At 39.6% G+C, this 13,777-nt stretch overlaps 1 protein-coding gene across 1 annotated transcript in view; it reads right to left on the bottom strand.

Annotated features, from left to right (window-relative positions):
• Positions 1-13,777, bottom strand: part of COTL1 (coactosin like F-actin binding protein 1) — a 184,381-nt gene that overhangs the window by 96,264 nt on the left and 74,340 nt on the right. The gene's annotated exons all lie outside the window — the stretch shown is intronic.

Raw genomic sequence — 13,777 nt, 5'->3', positions numbered from 1 at the left:
CTACTATGTTACTCTGAGCAGATCAATTAACCAGACATTGTATCCTGGATGAGTCTAAGAAAGCCCCATATGGATCAGTGCTCTGCCCTGGTTAACAAACCCAAAATACATGCAATAAAATCCCACAGCAAGTACTGTTAAAACAGAGGTGGGGGAGTCCCAAAGTGTGCATTAATAGGCAAGTGTGGGGATCCCAGACAGTGTGGTCACAGGTGGGTGAAGGGATTTGTTATTGGGTGTAGGAAGTCCATTAGTGTGCACTGGCAGATGAATAGGCAGTCCCACTCAAGCCACACAATGATAGGAGGCTGTGGTGATCTAAAGTTATTATAGGTGCATGCAGAGAATCATAGGGAAATAACTGATGACTGGTCATGCAGATATCACGGTATGCTTTGACAGGTAAAACTGAGGATTCCAGTGCAGACACTGTCACATGGAATAGATGGGTTGTCAGGTCAAGAACTGATAGCTGAATCATCATCATCATCATTATCAACCCCCCTTTTTCCCCATAAAAAAAAAAAATGATCACTGAATATTAAGGAAAAAATCATTGCTTGGATTTGCTGTTCTAGTCCTTTCCACTGGCTGGGAAAGGTACATGATTCCCTGAATATTTATGTTTGGAAGCATGAGGGGGGTACTACTTTACTGGCATAGTTCATAAATGGAGTCGTATAACAGATTGTGTCCAAGTGATTTTTTTTTTTAGAGTACATCATGTTCAAAGAAAAAAATAATCAAGTAGTTAGCACATCACATACTAAATGATTCCTTTTTCAAGGTATTTCACTAACCTACCTAGCATTTGATAAATAGATATAAATGTTAAGCATAACTACCCAGTTTCAGGGCTAATCAAACAGTACTTTATCTGGTTTACTGATTTTACATGTAACTAGTACCAGTCTGGTGAGGCCCAGCTGACAGCAAGAAATAAGCAAATCACATAGCTCATACATCAAATTCTGTTATTAGATACTTTAATGCAGATGAAGCCACCAAACTTTATCTTACTAAAGAAAAACAGACAAATCAGAATACAGAAAATCTTGGCTGCTGAGATCAAGCTACCACATACATGAACAGCACAAAAGTACTTTTCAAACTGTGCACTACTGACTGAAAAGTATGACCGACATTTAAAAGAAAGTATTTTCTCATACTCCGGGGGGGGGGTTGCAATTCTGTTCAACAAGTCATGGCATTTGATGAACTGTAATTCAACTATCTATGTTAGAATAATGTTAGATGAACTTAAAAGAGCAGACTAGAAGGGCCTATGTTCTTCTCCTAACATCAAGCAAATGTTATTTAATATACTGCAATATAATATAAAATAATATGTTCATTATACTATATTTTAGCATAATAACTTTCCATAAGATGAAAAGGACCCTACAAAAACAACTGGCATTCAATATCTATTTTTTTTTTCAAACAAATATGCATTGGTGCTTTGAGATATTTGTCCAAAGATGACGAACAGATAAAATACCTGAGTGGCAATATGATATGCTGTCTTTTGATTACCATCTAAATAACTGAACTGCTGATCTTGTACACACAACACTTGTTGTGTCTTTCGGCTTTTCCCGGTTAGGGGTCGCCACAGCGAAACTCTGGTCCGCTAATGATTGGTAGTTGATTTTTATGTGCCGAGTTACCAGCCCTGACGCACAACCTTCAACTAAGGTACGCCCATTCACGCATGTCTCCACCCAGAAGACGTTCTAGCTGAGAATCGAACCGGACAGTGTCTTACTGTGAGGCGACAACGCTACCGCAGCACCTCCACAACACTAATTAACTCAAATGTTGTTTTTGTTTTCTGCAAGTTACTTCAAATGAGCTAATAAAGGCACATAATATAATCTTGTTTTCAATGTTACCTTCCTTCTTATTTTCTCTGTTTTGACAGTGTAGCACCGTCATATACAGAACTAACACAGTGAAAGTAATGGAACAGAGAACCACTAAGTTACTTATAGTACTGTTGCCTTCGTGACTGTAATGCCTGCTGGTCTCCAGTCATATGGAATGTACAGTATAAACAAAACAAGAATTTGTTTTCAGCTTTATTAAGTAACAGAAACCATACAACATTAGCAGAAAACCCTGGAAAGAAATGAGCACCCCAAAAATGTTTTATTTTGGTGTCCCATTGTAGAAAGAGTAATTTAGAATGCTACCTAAAAATGCTTCTTTCTAAAATGGCAGCTTCAATCAAAACACTAGCAAACCATCTTTGTCAGGCAGGGATACATGCAAAATTGCACATATATGTCGTGTTTTTAGAGAGACCCAGAAATTATGGACAGCAATTAATACATTACTAAACAATTCTTAGTCAGCTATTAACCATATGCTATAATATGCCAGTTACCAACTATGTTGTTGTTGTTGCATCTTTCAGCTTTTCCTGGTTAGGGGTCACCACAGCAGAACTCCGGTCCGCTAATGATTGGTAGTTGATTTTTTACGTACCGAGTTACCAGCCCTGACGCACAACCTTCAACGAAGGTACACCCATTCACGCATGTCTCCATGCAGAAGATGCTCTAGCTGAGAATCGAACCAGACAGCGTCTTACTGTGAGGCGACAACGCTACCACAGCACCACCACCGCGGATAAGTCAGTTACCAACTATAACAAACATAAATCTGACTTACCCAGATGGGAGCATCCTTTTCATCACAACAGTCTCGTGCTGCCTACGGCAGTCAGGGGGAAATAAAATTACTTATACTACATTTCTGGGAATGAAGTGGTGAGATAAAATTGCTAGCAACAAGGTAAATAAAATAAAAGTTAGATGTTGCATACAACTCAGTGGCAGAATATCCTTTGAGTCAAAAATTCAGACAAGCCCTTGGAATTTACCTACAGTGGATATAAAAAGTGTACACTCCCATTAAAATGCCAGGTTTTTGTGATATAAAAAAATGAAACCACAATAAATAATTTCAAAACTTTTCCCACTTTTAATGTGACCTACAACCTGTGCAATTCAATTGAAAAACAAACAAATATTTTAGGGGAAAAATATAAAAAGCAAAACACTTACAATAAGCTGATTACATAAGTGTGCACACCCTTAAACTAATACTTTGTTGTGTGTGCACACTCTTAAACTAATACTTTGTTGAAGCACCTTGTGATTTATTTACAACATTCAGTCTTCTTGGGTAGGAGTCTGTCAGCATGGCACATCTTGACTTGGCAATATTTGCCCACTCTTCCTTGCAAAAGCACTCCAAATTTGTCAGATTGTGAGGTCATCTCTTGTGCACAGCCCTCTTTAGGTCACCCCACAGATTTTCTATTGGATTAAGGCAGGGCTCTGGCTGGGCCATTCCAAAACTTTAATTTTCTTCTGTTGAAGCCATTGTTTTGTTGATTTGGATGTATTCTTGGGGTCACTGTCATGTTGAAAGGTGAAATTCCTCTTCATCTTCAGCTTTCTAGCAGATGCCTGAAGGTTTTGGGCCAAAAGTGACTGGTATTTGGAACTGTTCATAATTCCCTCCACCTTCACTAATGCCCCAGTTCCAGCTGAAGAAAAGCAACCCCAAAGCATGATACTGTCACCACCATGCTTTACTGTGGGGATGGTGTTATTTGGTAATGCGAAGTGTTGTTTTTGCACCAAATGTACCTTTTGGAATTGTGGCCAGAAAGTTCAACCTTGGTCTCATCAGACCATAACACATTTTCCCACATGCCTTTGGGAGACGATGTATTGTTTTGAAAATTTTAGCCGGGCCTGGATGTTTTTCTGTGTAAGAAAAGGCTTCGGTCTTGCAACCCTACCCCATAGTCCAGACATACAGAGAATATGGGAGACTATTGTCACATGTAGTACACAGCCAGTACTTGCCAGAAATTCCCGCAGCTCCTTCAGTGTTGTTGTAGGTCTCTTGGCAGCCTCCCTGACCAGTATTCATCTTGTTTTTTTTATCAATTTTGGAGAGACATCCAGTTCTTTGCAGTGTCACTGTTGTCCCATATTTTCTCCACTTTTTGATGACTGTCTTCACTGTGTTCCATGGTATCTCCAATGCTGTGGAAATTTTTTGTACCTTTCTCCTGACTGATACTTTTCAACGATGAGATATTTGATGCTTTGTAAGCCCTCTGTGAACCATGGCTTTTACTGTAGCAGGCAACTGAGTAAATGTCAGGAAAATCCTACTAGGACAGCTGAACTTTATTTTGGGTTAAACAGAGTCTCTTTAATTGATGGCAGGTGTGTACCCAAGAAGACTGAATCCTGTAATTAAATCAAAAGGTGCTTCAACAAAGTATTAGTTTAAGGGTGTGCGCACAGAACAAAGTATTAGTTTAAGGGTGTACACATTTATGCAACCAGCGTATTGTACGTTTATTTTTTTTTTTATATTTTTCCCCTAACAGATGTGTCTGTTTTTCAATTGAATTGCACAGGTTATAGGTCACATTAAAGGAGGGAAAATTTTTGAAATGATTTATTGTGGTCTCATTTTTTTATATCACAAAAACCTGGAATTTTAACAGGGGTGTGTACACTTTTTATATCCACTGTATGTAGCTTATTCAGAACCCATCAAACAATCCACACAAAAATTTGACAGCAAGAAGTTCAAAGCCTAATGTGTTAGTTGCATTCCACACACCTCGAATGTAGGTGAAATAGTGCTCTAGGCAATGGGCTCCATGCTCCCCCTCCCACTGCCCAATCGCCCTCACACAAACATCCCACAGTTTCGCTCACCCCCCTGCCCCAGTTCTCCACATCACAGCATCCCCACATCATCCAGAGGGCCTTATTCTACCTTCTCTCACATATTTTGTTATTCTTCAGCTTTTTTCCTGCATCTTTTCAACACATCCAAACTGGTTCAGAAAGCACTGTAATAACTGTCTAGGTAATACCTGAATTAAGGCAGGGATGTAGGGTCTGCTAAGCACCCAGAAGCCTTGAGGGTTATACATGTTCTGTGGTGCATTTTGGAGTTTATTTCCAACACCATAACTAGCTAACAGTACCTCTGTAATAACTGTGGAATAAATAACCAAATTAGTTTAACTGGGGAGGAGGGCTCTGAGGGGCTCTATTGTCCCAGAAGCCAATCAGTTATAGATGCTATGAGAAGCATTTTAGAGTCATTTTCCAGTCTTTTGCTAAAATGATGGCTTGAACAAAAACAAGCAAGCAAGGAAAGAAATTCAGTCTTATTTTGTTTTTCTTAATAAGTTGCTTGTGACACGATTGCAATTCAAAAACTGAGAAGACAGATGACTGTGTAGATTCATAAATCACATCTAGGAGTAGTGCCTACTTATCCCCCAGCCAAAAAAAAACATAATCCCCTTCTGTGTTGTTCTCTAGTATTGCTACATTGGGATGAAGGTACAAATGGCCACAATCACATATTTCAAGTAGCTGCTGTCAAGTATGTATATCATGCATTCTTACCCCTATACCCAAAAGGCTGCCACCCTTTATGTGCCACTCTGTTGTCGGACTAGGACAAAACTGAAAGAACAAATAGAACCTTGTAATGTATTTAAACCTGCTGTTGTCAGACATATATAATAGTATGTTTCCTTACTCCTAGCCCCCCAAAAAAAATAACTACCTATATAGGTATCTAATGTTTGAGATGAAAGTGAAAAAAATAACAGTTATAGTAATGTATTCCAAGCTATTGCTCCTAAGCAGTACACTGCTCCTAGACAGATATAGTAACCTTCTATGCACATCTCTGAGGTTTGTCAGAAAAATTAAAGAAATAATTACCACACTGTCAACAGCCCCTACAAAGCTGCAGCAACATTCTGTGCATATCTCAGAGGTTTGATTGTAAGGGCAATTAAAGTAGCACTGACCACACTATCCCCAGACCCCCAACATAAGCTACACTGAACATCTGTGTACACCTCTGAGTAGAGCCAGTTTTAGAATAGATGAGGTTCAGGGCAGAGGTCATTACTAAGATTGCATCATAATCTACTTATACAGCCTAGGATATGAGTGCCACCAGAAGCTCTGACAGACTGGCTGTTCTGTGGTGTATTTTATGCCTTATTTTTGAAAGATAATGCTTCCTAGCTACTTTTTTACTGCTACCCAGAAAAGGGTTATATATGTATCCGGCAATATTGCATGTGTCCACATATAACAATCAGTGCTATTACTTCTACACACAAACAGAAACACACAGACATACACAGAGAGACACACAGATGCGCACACATACCCACACACTCTCATAGATCACACAAACGCACATATAATGACACTGGCCCCATCAAGACAAGTCTATCACAAGATGCACACAAACACACACATGCTGCACGCTTGGCCTAAAGACAAATTAGAGGAATGTCAATGCACATAAATCATATCTATAGGATGTTGGAGGAAACCAGAGTAGTTGGTTAAATCCACAGAGATACAGGAGACCATGCAGACTCCATAGAGAAGAAGCTACAGCCAATAACTTAACTAGAGGTATGTGCTGTGAGATGGCAGTGTTGCTCACTGTACCACTAATATTAATAACCAGTTACTTTCACTCATATTGTGCTCCTAATAGACAACCAAAGCTAGCCACCTGTTATCTGCAATGCTGATGCTTGTGATGGAAAAAGAGAGAGAAATTATGTATAAGTTGTTAATCTTAAACACACTGCAACCACCCTCCCACTACACATGCATAAGCCATAATCTTAGCAAATACATTGTTTGACACTACTCCTGCCATGCCACATCAGTGGCTACTGTTTAACAGTAATCAAACTACAGCAGGGGAAAGTCACTTGTGTTCAAAGATGGCATCCACATCCACCAATTACATCCACTTTACAATGTACACCTCAGATGTCAAATTGTGGTAAATAAATAATGGTTATAACAGTAAAGCACTTCACCTTACTTCGCACACATGAATACTATTCCTGCAAAGTCAAACTGATGACTAAACTTTGCAAATGACAAGCGTGTGAGTTACTACCACCCCCCAGCCAGCAGTAAAGTCATTTCTGTGTGTGCTTCAAAAGTCTGATTGTAATAAAAATTATGACCATGTAATGAATTTCAGCTTTGTTACAAACAAATGGTAGTCACACATTAAAGTATTCCAAGTTGCTTCACACAAATCACACTAACCCTGCAAGGCCAGAATAATGAGCAAACAGCTGTTATTAATTTACCTGCATGGGCACTCCCAGCAACTACAGTTAATTTGTCTGTGTACATCTCAGAGATCTGATTCTTATTTAAAAAACACTCTCAAGTTCATAGAGAAAGAATCAGGGACAATGCCAAAACATTAGGGACACAAAAGTCCAAAAGCAGAAACAGATTTTAAGTATTGCTCTTACATACTTGGAGAGTTGACAGAATAACAGATTTGCATTGTATTCATTTTTCTGAAAACTATGAAATCAGAAGGTCAAATGTCTGTCATTGTTTAATGATTGCAATGTTCTACAACTGACCACAGAAAACCACAAATTTTATGATGAGCAAACCAAAAAAAAAAAAAAAAAAAAGAGACAAACTCAGGAGGATTCATAGTTTTCAATTTATTTGCTTATCAGTCAGAGACAAAGACAAAAATAATGGGAGCGGAACAAAAGAAAAGTTCAAAACCAGGGGCAATTTTTAAATATTACTTAAACATTAACAGAACATCAAGCTTTGCATCAACATGCATTTTCTGAATAAAAAGTACATAACTCTAATGACTGTTATTAATCACACTGACTAACTGTAATCCTCAGCAATTTACCAGAAAAATGAAGGTTTTTTATGAGGGACAGCACACCAAAACAACAGTTTATTTGTATTAGCATGCATTGCTGAACAATAAGAATCATTAAACTCTATCTGCACTACTAAATGACTGTAATCTTCAGTGATGTTCATAGGTTCATAGGTTCATAGGTTTATACTAGGCTATCTGCCCCAAGGCATTTATAAGCCTAGCCTGAATTTTTGTGGCTTACGCCACCCCTTATATGAAAAAATACTGTACCCATTAGTTTGTTGTGCCTCTGTCCAGCAGTGACACAGAGATGATTCCCAGGGTAAACCTACGATCTCCCATCCACAGGTCAAGATTTCTCTTGAACAGAGCCAGCGAGGTGCTCTGCCTCACATGGACCGGGACTCTATTCCACAGCATAGGGAGTCTGTGAGTGATAAATCTATCCCTCCAGCACGTCCTATTTATATCCATGCTAAGGTTTAAGTCGCTTGCTCTAGTGGTTTTGGTGGATTTGGATTTTTTGAGGTGGAGCATGTCCATTAATTCCGGGTTGGACATGGCCTTGTATGTCAGGCACATGTCACCTCTGAGCAGACGGTATGCGACTGAATAGAGCTGGAGTTTCTTCAATTTGGCAGCATATGACAGATTTTGGAGTCCCTTTATCCTTTTGGTGAGAAACTTTTGGGGTCTCTCCAATTGCTGCAGATGTCGGGCGAGATACATCCTGAATGGGGCATTGTACTTGATCATTGGTCTGATAAGTGAAGAGTACAGGGGAACAATGACCTCACTAGATCTGGATGTGAATCCCTTCATGATCAGGTGGGCAATGTAGAAGGTCTTTCTAACCACTTTAGCAACGTGAGTGTCAAATGAAAGGCCACTGTCAACCTGGGTCCCCAGGTCCCTGATAACCTCTTCTGTGCTTAGTGGATTGCCACCTATATGGTAGCTTGGGGTTACCTTGTTTTTCCAGAAGGGTATGACTATACATTTTTTGGCGTTTAACTTCAGGCCATGGCTCTGGCACCAGCTATCTGTTTCCGTGAATCCCTTCTGAAGGATATCCGTGTCCGATGCACTTTCCACTATGGCGCCCAGTTTGCAGTCATCTGTAAACTTTGTCAGCCAAAGTCCTCCCATGTTGGCCTGTACTTCTGAGAAGTAGATGCCGAACAATAGGGGGCCAAGGACCGAGCCCTGTGGGACACCACTTGTGACCGGCTTGGAGTCTGACATAGCGCCAGCAACTCTAACCCTGTGGGTTCTGTCCTTAAGCCTGTTTGCAACCCATCTTGTGACATATGGGTTTACATTTAAGCTGGTAAGTTTTTCTACAATACCCGAGTGGGGTATTGTGTCAAAAGCCTTTGCAAGGTCAAGGTAGGCTGTATGGACTGCCTTTCCCTCATCAATGGCCTTGGTGACTGTTTCGAAGAAGTCGACCAAGTTCAAAAGGCATGATCTTCCTTTGACGAAGCCAAACTGGGTCAGGTCCAATGTCTGCAAGTCCCCTATATCTTTGTTTATGAGCTCCATTATGATCCTCTCCATAGCTTTGCAGACTAGACTTGTTAAGCTTATGGGGCGGTAATTACCAGGGTCCGTAGAGGCACCGCCTTTGTGGAGTGGGACCACAGTTGCCGTACGCCACTCCTTCGGCATGTATCCTGTGGTAAGGCTGAGATTAAACAGCTGCCTTATGTGCGGGTTTAATTCCTCATTTAGCTCGTGTAGCACACAGCCAGGGACACCATCCGGTCCCATTGATGCTGTGTTTTTAGCTTTAGAGAGAGCAGCTTTCACCTGCGCATTTGAGATGTCTGGGAGGCTACACTCCGCTGGGATAGTTATCTCTCCTTTAGGGGAGGGGGGTGAAGTTTGCACTGAACCTGTCTGCCAGTATGTTGGCAACGTCTGTGGGTTCAGTGATTTTTGTATCATTTTGGACTAATTCTGAGCATATCTGGGAGTTTCCACCCAGGTTCCTAACATAGCTGAAAAAGGCCTTATGATTGTCCTCTGAATCCATGGCAATTTTTCTCTCAAAATTGGCCTTAGTTGATTTTATGAGTGCTCGTATTTTTTACTAATAATGATCAGGGGTGACTTCCCTTTTATGGATTTTGTTCTATCATGTAATAGCTTTCTCCTCTTATTGTAAAGTTTGTTAATGGCTGGGGTCCACCAGACTGGACGTTTGCCCTTTGTGGAAAGAGTCTTGGTTTTATTTGGGATTGCCTGATCCATGCAGTCCTGGAGGTGTTCATAGAAGGCATTTGTAAGGGCTTCCGCAGCTTGGGTTGTGGTTTCCACTGTCTCAGGGGCCTTGAAGGATACCACACCAGTCTTGAGTAGTGTGAAGTTTGCTTTAGAGAAGTTCTTCACTGTGGTCTTTTTGTTTGGGGTGGGGGGATGTGGATTTCCAGTGAGATTAGTTTATGATCAGATCTCACCAATGAGGGATATACTTCGGTGTGGAGCATTTTGTCCCCATGTTTGTGATAATGAGATCTAGTATATTTTCTCCTCTCGTGGGAACAGTGACTAGCTGTTCCATGGCATTTGAATTTATGAACTCCAGGAACCGTTGGGCTAGAAAGTTAGGGCTTGAGTAATGTTCCCAGTCTATATTCGGGTAGTTGAAGTCACCCAATATGATGGTGTTTGGAGATACATTTATACCCTCCAGTGTCTTCAGGAAGGCTGTGTGGGGTTCCTGAGTTTGAGAGGGTGGCCTGTAGCATGCTACAATTTGTAGAGCAGTTTTGCCTATGGTTAGTTGCACCTGGATGGTTTCCAAAGCTTCGTGCGTTGCCACCAACCTGGAGGTGTGGGTATCCTTTATGAATATGGATACACCCCCTCCTTTTGTGGTATGGTCCGGGTTTTGGGGCCGGAACGCATGTACCAGAGAAATTAAGCATTTTATGAGGAAATAGACAAAAACATGAAGAAATATCAGTGATGTGCAAAATCACAGAAAGCTGCAAGTAATGGAGATATTCTGTGAAATCAGGGATTGTACTGTACACATTTACAATGCAAATTCAGTACCTGTCTGCCAGGTACTCTGTACTATAAATGTGTTCGTTGGTTATATCTGGCTGACTGCCAAGTTTTAAAAAAAAACTTACCTCATACTTTCACGGGCTCCTGCTATCATTCATAGCCACAAACCATTTCTCTTCACCATTTAATATGCACAGGCTTTCTTTTCCTTGCGATGTGAAGGCAAACAGTAAAAACATCACAAACTGATTTGCCAGATGGAGTGTTCCTGGCCAATCAGTTGGTGGGCTTTTTATTCACTGCTGTAAAGGCAAGTGCTAGAAATTCAGCACCTCACCCTATAGGATGCTATTTGACTAGGGGTGTCTTTCCCCCTGTTGTTTATTTTTCTGCTCCAATTCTTTACTTACAATGATTTGCACAATTGTTTGCATGTTTTACTTTTATTTTGTATGTTTTCCTATACCAGTATCACCCACCACAGTGGTAACTATTATATGTGTTTTCTTTGATGGAATTATTTATTTCCTAGATGAAATTGTCAGGATAGAATTTCTGCTGGCTTACTGAAACTCATTTTTCCTGTGAAGCCTCACTTCCAGCATATGTTAGATATGTAGTGTTTTTCCTGACCTTCAGCTGTGACAGAATAAAAACAAAGTAAATGCATTCTCATTCAGCTTTGTAATCAAATCACTATTGCATTGGTTGTTATCCCTATTTTACATGGCACTATTTTTCAAGAGGGCAATAGGCTGTATCTGTATGCTGTATTGATGGTACCCTCATTCTTGTTGCAGTTCATTTTTAAAACTAACATGAACAGTGAGTTTTGTTTCTTTTAAAATACTCATTTATATACTGTTCCCGGTGCCATAAGCCAATATGGTGTTACTTGTGCTGTACAGCTATACAGAATACTGAGAAATATCCCTGACTGGGTTTTCACACACACACACACACACACACACACACACACACACACACACACACGGTCTCATACAGAACTTTAACAAACTAATGCTCATATGTCATACATGATCCCCATATAGCTCTGTGATCTCACTTTCTATCACCCTCCTAACATTTTCAGGAATAAGCCTTTGTTAAGAACCTTTGTTTCCTCCAAAACTTCATTACATACCTGTTCTACAGTTTTGTACCACGTTGTTCACATTAAATACAGCATAATTTAAATAATGCACTAAGTTTCACTCCCTTGACCAAGAGCAACTGTGTCTGTGTGTGTTTGTGTGTGCATGTGTGTTTGTGTGTGTGTGTGTTTGTAAGACAAATCTTCTGATAGGATTATTACATTACTCTTTCCTAATTTCATATTCATAGCTAATTTTCAAACAAATCCATACCTCTCACTAACTTCCTCCCCTACGTACCAATCAAAAACACTTTACCTATACACATAGTGCTTCCACTCAAAACATTAGCAAACACAAAAGTGCACCACTGTGAACAAACAGTGACAACAGTAACTGCAGCCACAAAAATGAAAGTAATACAATCACCATTTTAAAAATATATATTTTATTTAGTAATCCGCAGAAAAATAAATTAGTTACATCCCAACATAACCCATACTATTAGTTGCTTCCCCAAAACCTTCCACTACGGCATGGAGGAGGCCATACAACCTCATCAACATCACTGGCATCTAAACTGCCTGCTGAAATTAAATTAGAGTCATCCTGGTAAAGATTTATAATTCCAACATAAGAAGTTAATCCAACAGCTTGGGCCATCACTGCTATCATTAATAAAATAATCTGGTCCTCAAAATCACTTTCACTCACTGAATTGACAGTCTTAGTGGAATCCTTTACATTACATCAAATGTCAGACAGCATTCTATAGAGAATTTCATGGAGACGAAGCATTACATAGTGAAAAACATGAGAAAACAAGAAAAAAATCACAATCCATGAAATGATTATGGAAAAACCATGGAAGAAGGCATTACAACAATAACACAACCATGAAAGTAAGAATAGATGAGTAGCAGCCTAGGTGACTACCTAATTCACTTAGGCATAAAGCCAACCATTACTTCACAAATACATTTATATTCCAATATAACACAATAGCAGACAAAGGGGAATTCTTACCATGATTTTTACTCCGTGGGTCTAAAACAGTTACAGTAAAACCTTTCAGGTTAATTCTGTAAGTTAAGAGAAGACTGTAGCAAAAGTGGCTGAGAGAAGAAACAGAATGTCTTGAAGTGGCAAGGCAGTAAACATGCAAAATGAAATAATACTTGCATAGTTTCATAGCCAATATGGAATAAGGAACTTTAGCAACTGCTTGTGCTATGACTTGTCAAGTTACATCTACACAAAGTGACAACCAGAAGAAAACAAATACATTGTCCAGAAGGAAAAACAAAAAAGAATGCATTTTCACTCAACATTAGGAAGGCATGCACTGCACACCCCAAAAACATATATACACCAACTTCACAATCATAAACATGAAGGAAGATCTCTCCCAAAGAAAGGAACCTCTGCAAGTGCAGATTTACAGACTGGTTTGAACTTACAAACCCGCACTGGAAGTAATTTCATAAGAAAATATGTCCCATGTGGACTGACTCAAATTACTTATGACATGATCTTAGTATAATTATTGACTATGGGATGTGTAAGGCCAATCTCTAACTTAATGGGATAGGTTAATTTGAGCACAAAAAGGGAAATTGGCTAGGGTTAAATGGCCTAAAAGGGCAGTAAGCCTACTACTTACCTATGAACCTATGAAAACAGTGATGAGGAAATTCAGTTCTGCCATGATGGCACATCATCTAATCAAATAATTTAATCTCAAAAAGGTGTAAGGAAGCCTTATCAGGTTAGTCATTTCCTGCATAACTTTAAACATTTTCTTTTGAGACTTTTTTAATGTATTTATTTATTAATTTCCATGTATTGACTGGGAAAATCCAACAGGTCAGGAAGATCTTTTTAAGCATAGCCCATGGAGAAAAGCT

The sequence above is a fragment of the Protopterus annectens genome, chromosome 8.part0, assembly GCF_019279795.1.
Source record: "Protopterus annectens isolate FY-2018-M chromosome 8.part0, PAN1.0, whole genome shotgun sequence".
Taxonomy (NCBI): Eukaryota; Metazoa; Chordata; order Ceratodontiformes; family Protopteridae; genus Protopterus; species Protopterus annectens.
This window is presented reverse-complemented; position numbering and strand designations above follow the sequence as displayed.